Source organism: Phacochoerus africanus, chromosome 1, assembly GCF_016906955.1.
Source record: "Phacochoerus africanus isolate WHEZ1 chromosome 1, ROS_Pafr_v1, whole genome shotgun sequence".
Classification (NCBI taxonomy): Eukaryota; Metazoa; Chordata; class Mammalia; order Artiodactyla; family Suidae; genus Phacochoerus; species Phacochoerus africanus.
The window spans coordinates 283,658,786-283,676,530 of record NC_062544.1 but is presented as its reverse complement, the minus strand read 5'-3'; the positions used below and the strand labels follow the sequence as shown (position 1 = coordinate 283,676,530).

Sequence of the window (17,745 nt, the reverse complement as noted above, 5' to 3'; positions counted from 1 at the left end):
AACCTTGAGCCACACTGCAAACAACCAGGGCGCTCAGCCTGCCGTCTGCTCCTGCCGTGTTTCTCCTGAGAAAACGTTCTCCCTGAAGGCAGCAGTGCTGAGTTATAGTCCGGCCCAGACTCGGCACAAAGCAGCACGCGGGGCACCGCTGCCGCAGGGACCATGAAGTCACTTTCCTGGGAGCTGAGCCGCTTGGGAATTCGTCCCCTCCTCTATGTGCTCCTGGAGCTCGCTGCTTTCGCCCGCTTCCAGTTTGTCTGGAAGGCTGTTGCACCGTCTGCAAAGCGGCACTGGCTTTCCAGTCGGGATCTCTCTCTCGTCTCGCGTCTTTTCCTCTTAGCTCTTCCCTCCCCCTTTTGTCTGTGTCCTCACTCAGAGGGGAAGGTGACAGCCACAGCAAGGTCTTCAAACTGCACACCTCTGCTGCCCCTTGAAAACCTCATCCAGTGCACCTCTTGTTTTTTGTTTTGTTTTTTGTTTTTCCTTCTAGTGTCAGCTCTTTCATACATTGACCAGCCTCTCTAACAAAAAAAGGGTTTTCCTGGTTGGGGTGGGCACCCCCTTGGGTGTTAACACAGGTTCATGCAAAAAGCCCCTTCGTGCGAGTTTTTACGGCCCCGGCCATCAAGGTGTGACTCCAGCGGGCAGCAGGCCACGACTGTTCGGCTCTCAGACAGGGCAGGCCGAGCGAGCGGCGTGGGGAGGGGGCCGTTCACCTTTGTGGGCACATCTGCCAGCTGGGAGCATCACACACTGTGTCATGAAAGGCCCGCGGCAAGCCGCAGCCCCACACGCAGCCCCGCCGCTCTGCAAAGGGATTGCTGACTCACTCTGCCTTGACTTAAAACTAGGACGTTTCACCCGCAAGCCCTCCGCATTCTCTTGCATTTTGCCACTGAAAAGACCAGCTATTACGGTGGCCCCTGGAGCTTTCTGTGTCCTGCATGAGAGAGGTGTCTGTCCACAGAGCTCTCATAACTAAAAATAGACACTTCAGAGGCTTTGCATGGTATTGCATCCTTTCTGTCGCCACAGAAAAGCAGCAGGAAAGGTCAGTAGATTGCAGTTAAATTTCTTCTTGATGTCAAAAGGATGAGCAAGAGGTGGATTCTTCAAAGGAGACCTTGCCTCTGTTAGTCTGGGAACCGATATGGTAACGTCCTGTTCGCGGGACCGGAATTTATCCGGGGTAGCGGCTGCTCTTGCCCAGCCTCTCGGCAGCAGGCAGGTATGTAGGTACCACGAAGGGGAGGGGGGCTGCCCACTGATCAGCTCTCACTCACGCTGGCCTGATTGTGTCCGGAAAGTGCCTCACTGATTCCACCAAACTGCACGCAAGTCTAGGTCATCCAAAGGGGGTCGTCACATCATCTTATGGTCCACGCTTTGGGTAAAGAGGTTAATAGGAAGGAGCAGAGAGGAGGAAGGAAAGAGCGAGGGAGAAGCGTGTTAGCCCAAGGGGGGCCCCACCTCCGCCAGGCAGGATGGAGGCATCGGGGGACGGAGGCCCGAGACCCCCCCGGGGGTCACAAGGACTCATCAGAAGTAAGGTGCACTGGATGGAAAGACAGAGGGAAGAGCAGCTCCGGGCATTGGGGGGGGGGAATACAGCCATTTTAGACACTGAACCTCTTCAAGGTCAGAGGCAGCTTGGCGGCCCCTTCATTAGGTCAGAGGCAGATGCTGGATTTGCGTAATCATCCCTGTTCAAGCAACACTTCTGGAACCACTGCTTCTCGTGAACAAAATTAATCAACCTCCCTTTTGTCTTAGTTATGTCTTTCACCAAAGAAAAGTTTCCACTTTTTAAATTTTCTGTTTCTTTTCTTTTTTTTTTTTTTTTTGGCTTTTGTCCTTTTAGAGCCACACTGGCGGCATGTGGAGGTTCCCAGGCTAGGGGTCTAATCGGATCTGTAGCTGCCGGCCTTCGCCACAGCCACAGCAATGCCAGATCCGAGCCGCATCTGCGACCTACGCCACAGCTCACGGCAACGCCAGATCTTCAACCCACTGAGCGAGGCCAGGGATCGAACCCGCAACCCTGTGGTTCCTAGTCAGATTCGTTTCCGCTGCGCCACGACGGGAACTCTATTCAACTTTTTAAATTTTCAAGTCCAGCAGACAGAGGTTGCCCATGGCCCAGACTGTAGACTCCCGCCCCGTCAAAGGACAGCCTAGCGGTCAGCGTCGGGCTGCTGCACCGCGTCTCAGGTTTGCCTCCTTCCCCCAGTTCTGAGGGACCGCCCCCATCACCGCCCTCGCCGTCTGCATCCCGCCCCCACCCCCATCCAGTCCTGCTTGCTCGGCCCTGCGGTCCTGCCCGGCTCCCTCGTGGAGACGCGGGACTCTTCCAAGTGGACTTCACCGCCCACGCTTGTGGTCCCTGTGACTCTGGGTGACAACTCCAGGTGGTCCCCACCACGCGCTTTCCATGGTCCTTTTGGGTGCCTCTCTGCTGCTGTTGTGTGAGCTCCCGAGAAGCAGGGAGGGTCTTGTTTGGCTTTGATCCCAGTGGCTGGCAGGTCTGCGTGGACAGATGGCACTGATGAATGTGTGCGTATCGGAGTCAGGAATGACAGGGTGCCTGTGACGCCCGCCTCTGAAGCCCACGTCTCTCGGAAGCAGCAGTGCAGAAGGCACCCTGGCTTTCAGGATCTCCAAACAGCAGGCTGTCGTCAAGGGCGAGGGTCTGATTCAGGCTACAGTAAAATCACTGGATCGTTTAGGGCTGGACACCTAAGGGTGTGACCTGCGCTCCAGGTACCAGACCAACCAGCCTCGCTGCTGGAGTCTCTGTGACTCTTTACTGCAAGAAAAATGGCAAGAGTGACCCCAGAAATGTGGGACAGGACACAGAGGAGACGGACATCTGCGCACCGCTGAGGTGCCAGCCCAGGCCACTGAAATGTAAAGGCATCGTCCAGGTTCTATTTTATTTTATTTATTTATTTATTCATTTATTTTATTTTTTATCTTTTTCCCCACTGTACAGCAAGGGGATCAAGTTATCCTTACATGTATACATTACAATTCCATTTTTTCCCCCAGCCTTTCTTCTGTTGCAACAGGAGTATCTAGACAAAGTTCTCAATGCTATTCAGCAGGATCTCCTTGTAAATCTATTCTAAGTTGTGTCTGATAAGCCCAAGCTCCCGATCCCTCCCACTCCCTACCTCTCCCATCAGGCAGCCACAAGTCTCTTCTCCAAGTCCAGGATTTTCTTTTCTGAGGAGATGTTCATTTGTGCTGGATATTAGATTCCAGTTATAAGTTATATCATATGGTATTTGTCTTTGTCTTTCTGGCTCATTTCAGTCAGTATGAGATTCTCTAGTTCCATCCATGTTGCTGCAAATGGCATGATGTCATTCTTTTTTATGGCTGAGTAGTATTCCATTGTGTATATATACCACCTCTTCCGAATCCAATCATCTGTCCATGGACATTTGGGTTTTTCCATGTCCTGGCTACTGTGAATAGGGCTGCAATGAACATGCGGGTGCATGTGTCTCTTTTAAGTAGAGTTTTGTCTGGATATATGCCCAAGAGTGGGATTGCGGGGTCATGTGGAAGTTCTATGGATAGATTTCTAAGGTATCTCCAAACTGTTCTCCATAGTGGCTGTACCAGTTTACATGCCCACCAACAGTGCAGGAGGGTTCCCTTTTCTCCACAGCCCCTCCAGCACTTGTTATTTGTGGATTTATTAATGAGGGCCATTCTGACTGGTGTGAGGTGGTATCTCATGGTAGTTTTGATTTGCATTTCTCTTATAATCAGTGATGTTGAGCATTTTTTCATGTGTTTGTTGGCCATCTGTATATCTTCTTTGGAGAAATGTCTATTCAGGTCTTTTGCCCATTTTTCCATGGATTGATTGGCGTTTTTGCTGTTGGGTTGTATAAGTTGTTTATATATTCTAGAGATGAAGCCCTTGTCGGTTGCATCATTTGAAACTGTTTTCTCCCATTCTGTAAGTTGTCTTTTTGTTTTCTTTTGGGTTTCCTTTGCTGTGCAAAAGCTTTTCAGTTTGATGAGGTCGCATGGGTTTATTTTTGCTCTAATTTCTATTGCTCTGGGAGACTGACCTGAGAAAATATTCATGATGTTGATGTCAGAGAGTGTTTTGCCTATGTTTTCTTCTGGGAGTTTGATGGTGTCCTGTCGTATATTTAAGTCTTTCAGCCATTTGGAGTTTATTTTTGTGCATGGTGTGAGGGTGTGTTCTAGTTTCATTGCTTTGCATGCAGCTGTCCAGGTTTCCCAGCAATGCTTGCTGAATAGACTTTCTTTTTCCCATTTGATGTTCTTGCCTCCCTTGTCAAAGATTAATTGACCATAGGTGTCAGGGTTTATTTCCAGGTTCTCTATTCTGTTCCATTGGTCTGTCTGTCTGTTTTGATACCAGTACCACACTGTTTTGATGACTGTGGCTTTGTAGTATTTCTTGAAGTCTGGGAGAGTGATGCCTCCTGCTTGGTTTTTGTTTCTCAGGATTGCTTTGGCGATTCTGGGTCTTTTATGGTTCCATATAAATGTTTGGATTGTTTGTTCTAGTTCTGTGAAAAATGTCATGGGTAATTTGATAGGGATTGCATTGAATCTGTAGATTGCTTTGGGTAGTATGGCCATTTTTACAATATTGATTTTCCCAATCCAGGAACATGGAATATCTTTCCATTTCTTTACATCTTCTTTGATTTCTTTGATTAAAGTTTTATAGTTCTCGGCATATAGGTCCTTTACCTCTTTGGTCAGGTGTATTCTGAGGTATTTGATTTTGTGAGGTGCAATTTTAAAAGGTATTGTATTTTTGTATTCCTTTTCTAATATTTCATTGCTGGTATACAGAAATGCAACTGACGTCTGAATGTTAATCTTATATCCTGCTACTTTGCTGAATTTATTAATCAGTTCAAGTAGTTTTGGGGTTGAGTCCTTAGGGTTTTCTATGTATAGTATCATGTCATCTGCATACAGTGACAGTTGTATCTCTTCTTTTCCTATATGGATGCCTTTTATTTCTTTTGTTTGTCTAATTGCTGTGGCTAGGACTTCCAAAACTATGTTGAAGAGCAGTGGTGAGAGTGGGCATCCCTGTCTTGTTCCAGATTTGAGTGAGAAGGCTTTCAGTTTTTCTCCATTGACTATTATATTTGCTGAGGATTTATCATAAATGGCTTTGATTATATTCAGGAATGTTCCCTCTGTACCCACTTTGGCGAGAGTCTTGATCATGAATGGATGTTGGATTTTGTCAAATGCTTTTTCTGCGTCTATTGAGATGATCATATGATTTTTGACTTTTTTTTTGTTAATGTGGTGTATGATGTTGATTGATTTGCGTATGTTGAACCATCCTTGTGAACCTGGGATGAACCCTAGCTGGTCATGGTGTATAATTTTTTTGATATGTTGTTGGATTCGGTTGGCTAAGATTTTGTTGAGAATTTTTGCATCTATATTCATCAATGATATTGGGCGATAGTTTTCTTTTTTGGTGGTATCTCTGGTTTTGGAATGAGGGTGATGGTGGCATCATAGAATGTCTTTGGGAGTATTCCTTCTTCTTCAACCTTTTGAAAGAGTTTAAGGAGGATGGGCACCAATTCCTCTTTATATGTTTGATAGAATTCACCTATGAAGCCATCTGGTCCTGGACTTTTATTTGTAGGGAGTGTTTTTATGACCTCTTCAATTTCATTTCTAGTGATCGGTCTGTTCAGTTGGTCTGTTTCTTCTTGATTCAGTTTCAGCAGGCTGTAAGGTTCTAGAAAATTGTCCATTTCTTCCAGATTGTCAAACTTGTTGCCATATAGTTGTCCCAGGTTCTATTTTAAATTGTCTATTTTATGTCAGACGAAGGCTTAGGAAGACCTCCTCAATACTTTCATTATGTATTTTGAGGTAAATAAAGATGCTAAGATGGGTGTGGCCCTAAAAAATCAAAAAACAAAAAAATAAAACTTTCAGAGTTTAGAATATTTAATTATTATAGGTATCTCAAAACATTTACCCAGAGAATGCAATTTAAGGCAGAGACCTTTTTTTTTTCCTCGTTGACATAAATGTTTTGTTTAGAATGAGAAATCTTGTTGAGAGCCATAGGCTATGCTTAAAATGTGAAGTTTTCAACTGCTTAAACGTTGCATTACGGAAAACAGTGGTCTAACTGACTCAGGAGAAAATTTGTGAAGATAATTTTGTCACTTTCTTGCCCTTGTAGCCTACTCTCTGATTGAGATTTTATTTAGCATGAGCAACACTGCCGAAGAAACACATGATTTCTATGAAACATGAACATTGAGTATGTCGGGATTTAATTGAGCTTTAGTAAATCTGAAAAATATCGTTAACTCTGCTGAGCACCACATCTTCCCTACAATGGGAAGGTGCCTGAGTTTGCCATTTAAATTCAAAACCATGTGGCCTTCCCACTGTGGCACAGCGGGTTAAGAGCCCAGCATAGTCTCAGTAAGGTTTCGGGTTCAATCCCTGGCCATGCTCAGTGGGTTAAGGATCTGGCATTGCCGCAGGCTGTGGCGTATGTGGCAGATGTGGCTCGGATCCAGTGTTGCCATAGCTGTTTCGTAGGCTGGCAGCTTCGGCCCTTCAGCCCCTGGCCCAGGAACTTCCACAGGTGCAGCCCTAAAAAGAAAAAGAAAAAAGAAAAAAATTAAATTCGCAACTGCCTTATTTCCAGAGACCTTCCTAGCAATGATTTAATCCACTGCAGACTCCACTTGACTCTGACCTCCAAATCCCTCTGCCTCCAGGAGAAGGGGCGCCTCACTGGAAAGAAGCATCTCCTAGCCCTGGTAGTTCCCAGCTGGGACTCCTGGGAAACCCAGGAGCATTTGTTATCTGCGTGCTGGGTATACCCAGGTCTGCACAGCCTCCTGAGGGTGGACAGATTTGCCCAAGATCTGAGGGCTCGCGACCTTCAGATAGAGGTCCCTCCCTGCCCTGGCACCTGTCTCTATCTGACTGCTAAGCAGTTGATGCCCTCATGTATGTGAATGCCAAGATTGCACAGCACGTGGAAAGATTCACCAAATACTATTTCCTCTTCCTACTCCTTCCAACCTCATGATATGAATTTTACCAACCCTGATAAAGTTAAAGAAAATAGGCAACATGTACATTTTTACCTGCTACCATTTTCTTTCTGAATCGTGGCCTTAATCTCAGCATAACTGGAGTACTGAGCTGATACCCTTCTTTCCTGTATCAGCTGAGATTCAGAAGAGCTGCCTTGAAATTAGTTTTTCTTAATTTTTTTAACTTTTGCTCTAATCCTTAGACTATGAAAAATTGCAAAATTTACATTTCTTTTATGAACGAATCCATTGGTTCTGGAGTTGGATTTTCAGCAGTTGTATTAAAAATCCCGATGACCAATATGCCTGACAGGTATTTAAGGAATTATCTTCCCTTCTCTCTCTTTTTTTAAAAAGAGTTTTTGGAGAGTACAGTTGACTTACGGATTTGTGTTAGTTGCAGGTGTACAGCACAGTAAATCAGTTACACGTGTACATGTACCCCATCTTTTTTAGGTTCATTTCCCATAGAGGTTATTACGTAGTATTGAGTAGCTGCCCTGTGCTGCACCCTAGACCCTTGCCAGCCAGCTGTTTTATATATGTAGTAGTGTGTGTATGTCAGTCCCACCCCCTAACTTATCCCTTCCCCACCCAGCCTTTCTCTCCTAACAAGAAACATCCAAACTGATTTCAGAACTTCTTGGTCGGCCACATACAGTAGGAGTATTCTCCTGTAACTTCTCACAGTTGACTGGACCTACGCTCTGGGCTGGTGGAGGGCTTACTCTCTGTGTTCACTCTATTCCCAGTAGACACGCAGTAAATATTTGTTAAAGAGATGCATGAGGCACACATTGTTTCCTTTCCTATTAAAATATGCATATCAAGAGGGGGGAGCCTTTCCTCTGGAAACCTCTGGACCCCTTCAAAAGCCCCACATGACTATCTTAGCATCTTATGTTTTTGCACACATGTGAAATATTCAGATCCCTGTCATTAAACGATTCATTGCTTATTTGCTTCTTTTGGACTCTATTCTGCATCTCTCCCTACTTGTTCATTGGATTAGCCCTCTTGGCTTAACCAAGTGGTTGGCCTTTTCCTAGGGTCCTAGGAATTGGGACCCCAGTTCTCTGTCCCAGAGCAGAGCTGCCAGCCTGCCTGCTCAAACCTAAGCAGGCTGGCCTCTTGGTTCCCAGCCCCAAAGTGCAGCAAGATGCTGGCCACCTTTCCAAAGACTGCTGAGCCCCCAAGAGTTTGGGATAAAGGCCCGCACCTGGGCCTGCTGGGAGGACAGGTTGGCTGGAGCTCAGCCTGGGAGGCTTGTCTCCATTCAGTCCCAGGGAAAAGGCGGGGCTTCTCAGCTGACTCAGCGGAGAGGATGTAGACAGAGCTTGGACTGAGGACTCAGACCAAGGCCAAGCCCATTCATCAGCTCACTGTCCTTTCAGATGGTTTCTTCTGAAAGCTTCACACTGAGCCTGGATGAGCCTGGCGTAGCACAGGCTCTGTGAGAACAGACACGCCGCTGCTCTGCTTTAGAACTGTCAGGTTACTCTCATTTAGCAGGTAAGGATGGTATTTTTGCCTTGACTGATGGAACATATTATAAGAAATGCAAATAAAAGTAGTGAGCAGGAACCGTTAGTTTGGAACTAAAAGAGCATTTTGGACATTTCGTGGTGACCGGCCATGAGTCTTTTATTTAGTGCATCAATATCATGTTTTATAAGTACATTGGCTTATGGGTGGGGCCAAAACAAAACAAACAGAACAACAACAAAAATAATAATAAAGTTGTGACATTAGGATAAAAATTGTTTACGGTCAGGATAACATCAAAATATTTAATCGTCTATTGAGTACACAGCATATAGTACAGCCACAAAAACACAGTGTCATATATTTATGAATGTAAAATTTTGCAGTGAAAATAAAAAAATGTATGTAAACATATAACCTGATGGTATTTCATTACATTATGTATAAAGTAGGATTAGCACAAGTTAAATGCATCCACAGCAAGCACATTACATATAATGAGGATACTCTGACACAGTATGAAAAGTGCTGGATTAGACTTCAGCATAATTAGATATCACTCCCCTATATCTACATCTAATAAAAATGATCTTGAGCAAGTAATTTTGTCATAGCGACAAGAGACTAGACTTCACCTCAGGAGCAATCCTACGCTTTAGTCATCACTGAGGTGTAGACGGCGGATACCAAATCCATGACCGAAGGTCTGCTGCTGATTCAGGCAAACTTGACTTCCTATTTTTAATCTATGTTTTTAATTTTTTTGAAGAATAGTTGATTTAGAATATTCTATCCATTTCTGCTGTGCAGCAAAATGGCCCAGTCCTACATATATATGCATCCTTTATCTCGTATCTTCTCCCATCATGGTCTAGAACACAGGCTAGGACTTTGCCATCCTGCAAGGGGGTGACTGACCCTGGCCTTTCTCTGACCCTCCCCTCTCCTTCCGCCGTTTCTCACCCCCAGCATCCCTCTTGCCTCCGACCTTCAGCCCACCCATCAAACCCCGCCCTGCAGGTGCCGTCCACCCACGCTGCCATGGCCTCCAAGGGTCTGTAGGCAGTTTCTGTCGAGGGACGGAGATCCAATACTCTCTGCTTTGTGGGCCTAAGGTCTCTGTCACAACCACCCAACTCTGCCACAGTATCAAAGGCAGCCACAGCAGATACGCAGATGCGAGGGTGCCACTGGGCTCCAGTGAAACTTTACTTGGCCTAAAGCTCATACAGTTTTCATGTGTAGCAAACTATTTTTCCTCTTTTGACGTTTTTGCAAATATTTAAGTATGTAAAAAATATGAACATGCCCAGCTAGGGATCATATACAAGCAAGTGGCTAAATGACCAGCCCCAGGACCGTCGTTTGCCAATTGTGTTTGATGACTGGGAGTGATACCTGAGCTGGGGGGGCCCCCATGGCTGGAGCTCGTCACAGTAGCTTCCCGTTTAGCAGTGCTTCGGGCAGGAATTTAGAGCACCAAGGAGCTCCTCCCTGCCTTTGTGCTGGTTTAGCAGATCTGGGGCAACTGTGCCCCCCCAGGTCTCCGTGGCCATGGCTCCGTCTGGCCCTCCATGGCCATTCTGCCATCCATGAAGGCCCCCTTCCCTGCCGAGGGGCTGATCGAGCTTGGACACCCCTGTCTGCGTAGGGGAGCCGAGTCCCTTGGGGGTGACTCAGCTACCACTAAATAGTCGGGCCCCCAGCCTTAATGCTCGCAGACTAGTACCCATCAAAACCACACCTGTTTCCTCCAAATCCCTGTTGTCTGCAGGCTTAGAGACACAGGCTGGACCGGTCTCCCAGAACCTCAGTCTCCACTAGGATTCTTTCCTGGCTGGGCCTTGGCTGCGCAGCTTGTTGGCCCATGGAAACGTCCATGGCCCCCCTCCTCACTCCCTTCCTGCTCCTGTCCATGGTCTGAACCCAGGATGCCTACGCTCTCCCAGACCGAGGCCTCCTCTCTCGGTCTGCCTCCATTCCCAGGCTCTGGGACACTGCAGCATCACCCTTCTGACAAAGTCTGTCTGTCAGAAGTCTTCTCTAGCTCAGCTGAGAGCTGCAGCAACCCCCACCCCCACCCCTACCAGCTACCTGAGTTGGAAATAGAACCTTAAGTAGGAGGCACAGCACCTAGAGCTCTTGACATCGGTGGGGGGTATTCCTGGAGACCTCAGAGCTGACGTGCTGTGAGCTCCTTTGTTAGGTCATTGGCAGAAACCCCTGGATAACCTTTATGGCTGGTGAGAAATGCATATATGTGGCTACCAGAGAGTGGGATTTGCAAAGGACAGCAAGTTTCACGAAGAAGGAAGGAGCGTAGCAAGAATAGCTACTCAACAAATGTTTGTTGGTGGGATGAATGAATGAATGAGCGATGAATGAATGAACGAATGAAATGGGAGCCACCTACAGTTTGGAAATTGAATAAACTGAGTCCTGTCCTACAGGAGTTCATCTCACGTTCATGCATTCTCTGAACCTGTTCCTAAAACTCCGCCTTTGTGTTCCAAGCCCCTTGGCTGCCGCCACTTCCTCCTCGGCTGCCAGGTCTGACCGGACTAGCATGCCCAGCGTCTGCCAGGCCTGGTGCCCAGCCTCTCAGGACAGGGCAGGCTTCCAGCACCTTGTCCTTCAGCCTCGCTTCCACAGCCCCTTTGTTCTAAGCACGTGTTCACTTTCTATTTCCTGCCATGCAGCCCCCGCGTTCTCTCCTCTGTGAACCCTGACACGGAGGGAGGGAGGGAGGGAGTCACGTGGCCACTCCCAGCGCTCGGAGAAGACCTACCGTGTAGATCATGAACTTGGTGCAGTGGGGCCCCAAGGTGAGAGGCCCCGACATAAGGCTTCTTCCCCCTCTGACTCCGCTCCCTCAAAACCCACTCTGCGTTCTTCCCGAGAGGCTGCTCTGTGGGTCCTCAGGGGTGGGGGGGCCCCGGGAGGGCTCTGCCCAACAAGCCCTCCCCCCCCTCCTCCCCCCACCCCCCGCGAAGCAGCCCCTTTGCTGCTGCATGACTCTGGGGATCACAAGGGGCTCACAGTCTCATTTGCATTCATTCCCTTCTGTTCTGCAGTGAAACCAGGAGACTGGGTTAGGGGTGACCTGAAAAACTGGGGAGTGGGCAGCCATTGCTTTTTAACTCAACAGTCCATCCCAAGTGAGACCAACCCCAAGCCTTTGAAATGACTTTCCTGCAACAATAGCAGCTCTCAGATGAGCGAGCGTTGCACAGAATCCCGGGGAGGGCTTGTTGAAAGCCAGACCAGCAGCTCCTATCCCTGCAGCCAGCATGAGTTCCTGAGCCAGCAGGTCTGGGTGGGGCCCCAGTGCTTCCCTGGCTTCCCCCCTCCCCTGTCCCCACCCCCATAATTACCGCAGATGCTCCCTGAGGGGGCGCCCCCTCCTGGGTCTCTTGTTCCCCCACCACCTGCAGCTGTGCACACTCTTGGCTTTGGTGCACCATTGCCCCCCTTCTCTGCGCATCCTTCTGCCCTCATTGGGAAAGGCCCCGCTCCCCTTTCCCTTCCGAGGCTGCCTGTGCCGACCTTCAGCAAGGCAGGCATCACACTCTGCTTTAATCACGGCCCCACCGCGGTCTCCCCCATGCACAACGCCTCGCATAGACTAGGCACCAGGCTGCAGTTGTTAAATGCAACCCACCCATTCACTAACGAGGTACTGAGTACATACTGTTTATGTTGGGGAGTGGGCAGCAGAGCCGGAGGAGGTATATAGAGATGAAAAAGACAGCCCCCCGCTTCTGTAATAGAAAGGAAATGAGGACAGGCTACGTTTTGAATGTGGAGGGTCTGAAAAGAAATGCTTCAGATCATGACTCAACTGAATCACGCAACATGCCGGAGCAATGCCGTGTTCTTGGAAGGTGGAATTCTGCAGTGGAGGCATTGGACCCTCCAGGTCAGCAGATGGGTCTTGACATTGAGCAAAGTCCATCCCCCAGCAGTGGGAAGGGGGAGGGGAGCGTGCCGGAAACCAGACCCGCCTGGTGGTTTTCTGGAGAAGAGATGCCTGCTCTAATCACTCACATCCACGCCGGTGCTGTGAGCATTTGCTCATCCCGTTTTTACCGTCTCTGTAAAGAGCCGAGAATCTGCCACGGGCGGCTCGCAGGCTGATGCGGGTGGACACATAAAATGCAGGCACTTGCAAACCACACAAATAAATGGACACGGGGCTCCTGTTGTCATGGAGATCAAAGCAGACAGTTTCTTAAAGGCAGTGGGGGTTGGGAGGGATTTGGAGGCTGGAGAAAGGGCTTGGGGAAGGATGAAAGAAGGCTGTTTGGGGAGGTGACAGGAGAACAAAATCAGGAGAAAAAACGTCAGGGCTAGAAGAGGAGAGAGGGTGCCACGGGGCCGATAAATGAGACGGAAGCAAAGGAATCAGGATCGTTCCTGGCTGCAAAGGTGAAGGAAAGGAAGGGGACGATTCAGCAGGGACGAATAATGAACCTCACATGCGAAATCCAACAGCCAGTGGGTGAGGCCTTCTCCTCCCCTTGCCGTGCTTTCAAAGGGATGTGAGGAAAAGTAAAACCGCATGCTCAGGTATCACTTATCAAGGCAGTCCGTAAATAACCAGGTCTCCCTGCAGCGACGGGCACTCAGGGTTGAATTCTCTACTGCGGAGTGAAGGGAGCCTTCCTGCACTGTAGTTTTTGTGGTTTTGTTTGGTTTTGCTTTGTTTTTTCCCAGTTACTCATTCTCCAAAGTCTTCTTTTAGTCCGTACTAAGAGGGCTGGGTTGTCAGGTGAATTTGCTATAACTCTCTGGGTCCCTCTTTAGTGCTACTTATTGGGAACTTGTGTTAACCCATTGACTGGCTAAACAGGGAACAGATTCTCTAGAATGTGTTTTAAGCAAGAGACGAAGACGGACGGCATCGTCCAAAGAGATTGGCTCTTCAGAAGTCAATTTCTTCTCTGACAGGGCCTAGGAAGTGAGATGGGTCCCTCTAAAGCCTGCCTGGATCTGCCATCCTGATGGGTGGGCCACCATGCCACATGACCACATGGAAGCCAGCTCTCAACGTGCATCTGTGCATCCAGGCTGGCGCACACTGCCTGAGAGCCCCCTCTGAGCTGGCCGACCCCTCTGATGGACAGCTGCATCGTGGGTCTGGAGTCCAGGCATCCCTGCTGTCTTACACCCTTTTATACCCCTGCCACCAGCCCTTTATTGAGTAAGATGATAAGCCTGCACCTGAGCTCCTTCTCACCTGTCTTTTGTGCACCTCCTGTGTGCTCCAATCCGTTCCCCTCTTCGTCTACAATGATATTTTTGGAGACTGTCCACCGTGCTGAAGTCTCAATTTAGACAAGGGCGTGGGTCAGAGTTCAAGCAAGTCTGTAGGGATCCTTGTGCTCGCGGCGCTTGCAATCAAGTTGTTGGAAAGCAGCCATTCGATATATGAACGGGGGGCAAAGGAGGAGCTGATGCTGGACGGGTGGGTATCACAGAGACCAAGGAAGGGAAGGTTTCTTGGATGAAGGCAGTCAAAGGCAGCTCCCGTGAGTGCGAGGCTGAGCTGGTGATGGAATGAGTCAGGCCGTGATGGCGTGAAGGAGGAGGAGGCCATTCTCTGAGGGAGCTTTCCTGAGATGGGTCAGTGGAAGAGGGTGGGATCCTCTGTGTGTCTTCAAGCACTGAGAGGGGATGGATCCCAGGTCGAGCAGCACCCAGGGGACCTTAGTCCAGAAGGACAGCCGTAGGCTCAGCTCTTTCAACAGGCGCTGCCGGGATGTGGGGAGGAGAGCACACGATTGGTGTGCTTTCGTGGGAAACCTGTCCTCTCCAATGTCTTGCAACCCAGGTTCGAAGTCGGTTTCAAGAAGCCTACCCGGTTCCTTCTTCGGTCTTTCTTCCTACCCCACCATTAACTCCATTCGCTTAGTTTGATGAAAGCAAATAGTTATTTTTGACCCATTTACCCTCTTGTTCTTTGAGGTCATTTGTGAGCTGGAAGAGGGTTCTATGCTCCTTCCCACTTAGATGTCTTCTCTGTGTATACCAGCCCACCATCTCCCTTGTTTCCAAGGAGAGACATGCTCCAAGCAGAACTGTTTAAATGCCATCAAACAACTTTTAAAGAAAAGGGCATCATGCCCTCATTTGTCTTAGGCTGGTACGAAGCGCACTACCAGACAAATGGATTCAAGTGCTTCCACTGGTCCACACTCCCTGCTCCCACTGGCTGGTTGTCCATACAACTCCGACAGAACCTCCGAAAAATGTCGAAAATTTTATGACAGCCCCTAAAACTTCCTGCACTTAGTAGTACACAATTCTTGCATTTATGGATTTTTTTTTTTTGAGATTCTGTTTTTTTTAACACGTCCTCAATGATTTCTTTAATACTAACACATCCCTAAATTAACTCTGTCTCAGCCTACAAATACCCTTTACATGATATACTTAGAATTTTTACTTCCTTTTGTGCATGAAAATGTAATACTTTCTTTTCATGTGAGTTGTTCAGTTTTTCTTTGATTAAAAATGTCTTGTTCACTGTAAACTTTACCAACCTAAGTAGCAAGCTTTGCAAAAAGGGGGGGAGTTATTTGGGGCTCTGTGAGTGATGGAAACTAACTACAACGCTTGAGAAGGCCTGGGGAAGATGTTTTTTAACCTCTTTGACCTTCCTCATCTGTAAAGCAGGATAAGGAGACTTCTTGGGGCTGCTGTGAAGATAAATGGGGGTATATGTCACCTATTACACTGATTGGAAAGAGCGAGACTTCAGTAGGTGGAGCTGCAGGTGATGGCGTGCTGCTGGTGACTGGCGGCAGTGACGTTGCCCCCGACCTGGTGGTGGAGGCAGTGGCATCGTGGCGTTCGTGATGTTGGTGTCGGCCAGTGGCGATGGTGGTGGACACATCAAGGCCATGGCGGTTATTTGTTGGTGGAGGCGTGATGAGGATGATGGTGGAGGAGGCAGAGGCGGTGGTAGCCTTGGGTGATGGTGGCGGCAGTGATGTTGGTACTGGAGGCAGAGAGCTTACTGGAGGTGATGTTGGCAGTGCCGGGGGTGGAGGTGGTGTGATGATTCTGGTGATGGCTGTGGTGGTGATGATGGTGGCACTACTGCTGGCATGGACGGTGGTGTGGACGATGGCGGCAGTGCCGATGTTTGTGACTGTCACGGAGGCACAGGGGTCCTGGAGGGAGTGGTAAGTGGGGGGGGGGGTGTGTGTCGGGCATGGTGGCGCTAAGGTCTCGGCTGAGGTGGTGAGTATTGATAGGTGGTTCATTGTGGTCGTGCTGAGGGGAAGATACTGTTGCAATTAAAAAACTATAGAGGGGCGTTCACCTCGTGGCTCAGCGCTAAAGAACCCAACCAGTATCCATGAGGATGCAGGTTCGATCCCTGGCCTTGCTCAGTGGGCTTAGGATCCGGTGTTGCTGTGGCTGTGGTGTAAGCCAGCAGCTTCAGTACCAATTCGACCCCCAGCCTGGGAGCCTCCATATGCTGAAGGTGTAGCCCTAAAAAGATTAAAAAAAAATAATAATGAAGACAACTAAAGAGGATTTCAGCACACTAACTTTTATTAAAACAGCTTTACCGGGATGAAATTAACATGCAGTAACAGTCACTGTTTCAAGTGGTGTGTCACATTTACAGAGATGTGCAGCCATCACCAAACTCTAGTCTTAGAAAATTTTCATCGCCCACAACAAAACCCACACCCATTTGTGGTCACTCTGTGTTCCCCCCACACGACCTTTATCAGATGGTTTTAAAAGCCATCGGGGACCTGCAAGCTGTGGAATTGAAAGGGCATCTTTCATTTGTAAGAAAAGCCATCGCTGCCTTCTCAGGTGCAGCAGTGTGTCTGCACAGTAACCAGAGATGGTACTAGAGCCCTGGGAAGGAAACACGCACAACCACTGCGGCCATCACATAACTCATCCCTCTGTTTAGTACACACCCCTGCAGAACGGGAATATTAAAAAACCAGAAGAGAGCTCTCCTCTTTGTTCCTGATGAAAAACACAGCCCCTTAAGGTACCATATTGGATTCATATCTAAAAGAACAATAACTGAAAACCCTATCTCATTAACGGTCAGTTGAAGCACAACCCTTTTGAAATAAGACACCCCTCCACTTCTGGGGCTTCAGTTCCAATAAATAAACAAATGTACTGTAATGCAGAGGTGTTTCATTCAGCATTTGGGGTAGGACATAAACTACAAAACAACTGTATCCTTATCAAGGGGAAAATGATTGGATAAAATGTGAAATATGATTTTTAAAGGCTGTGAAGTAAACATGAGAACAGGATCATGCTATTCATATCATATCGAATTAAAAATTATCAGACCCCAAATTGTACCAAGTATGAAGACAACCATGTGAAAAACAAAAGCAGACATCAATTTCACTTAGATAAACAGAAATGTAGCAGAATTTGAGAAGTGATTGCATAGGAATGGTGGCTGTATACTTGTATTATTTAAAAAAAAAAAAAACTTAAGTAGTTTTCTACAACATATTTTGCAGAAGAACCTAATAAGCAGAAATAACCTTTGAGTCACTCTAAAGTTAGCGGACTAAAATTTAGTTCTAAGAAAAACATAAAGAATGTTTTGTTTATATTGCACTGAACAAGACAAAAACCCCTGTGTTGTCTGTCTGTCTTAAGCTTGTTAGAATGTGTTATCTCCCTTGGAAAGTGAAAAAAGGAAGGTTCTCCACCTGGGTAACCAGATCACGGGTGTTATTAGTCCCCCCAAACCCAAGGGGGTACATGTCAGCCAGCAGGTCCCTCTGCTTGTAGGGGTTCAGCTAAGCTGGGGGCTGTGTGTAAACATTTTCTCATGGGCATTTGCCCCCAAACCTCCACCTCCTTCCTGACCAGACGCCAGACTCCCGTAGCCCCTGCCCCAGGGTCCTGATTTGGTATCTTAGATATCGTCATAGGAAGCCCACTGAAAAATTAGAATTTTTTTCCTTTTTATCTTCTTATGTCTGTACCCATGGCACATGGAGGTTCCCAGGCTGGGGGTCGAATTGGAGCTACAGCTGTCAGCCTACGCCACAGCCACAGCAACACCAGATCTGAGCCACATCTGTGACCTACACCACAGCTCATGGCAACATTGAATCCCTAGCCCACTGATCGAGGCCAGGGATTGAAC

General features: G+C 47.9%; 1 protein-coding gene across 1 annotated transcript in view; it reads left to right on the top strand.

The window, feature by feature from the left end:
• DSCAM (DS cell adhesion molecule) overlaps window positions 1-17,745 on the top strand; it is a 740,562-nt gene that overhangs the window by 616,113 nt on the left and 106,704 nt on the right. The gene's annotated exons all lie outside the window — the stretch shown is intronic.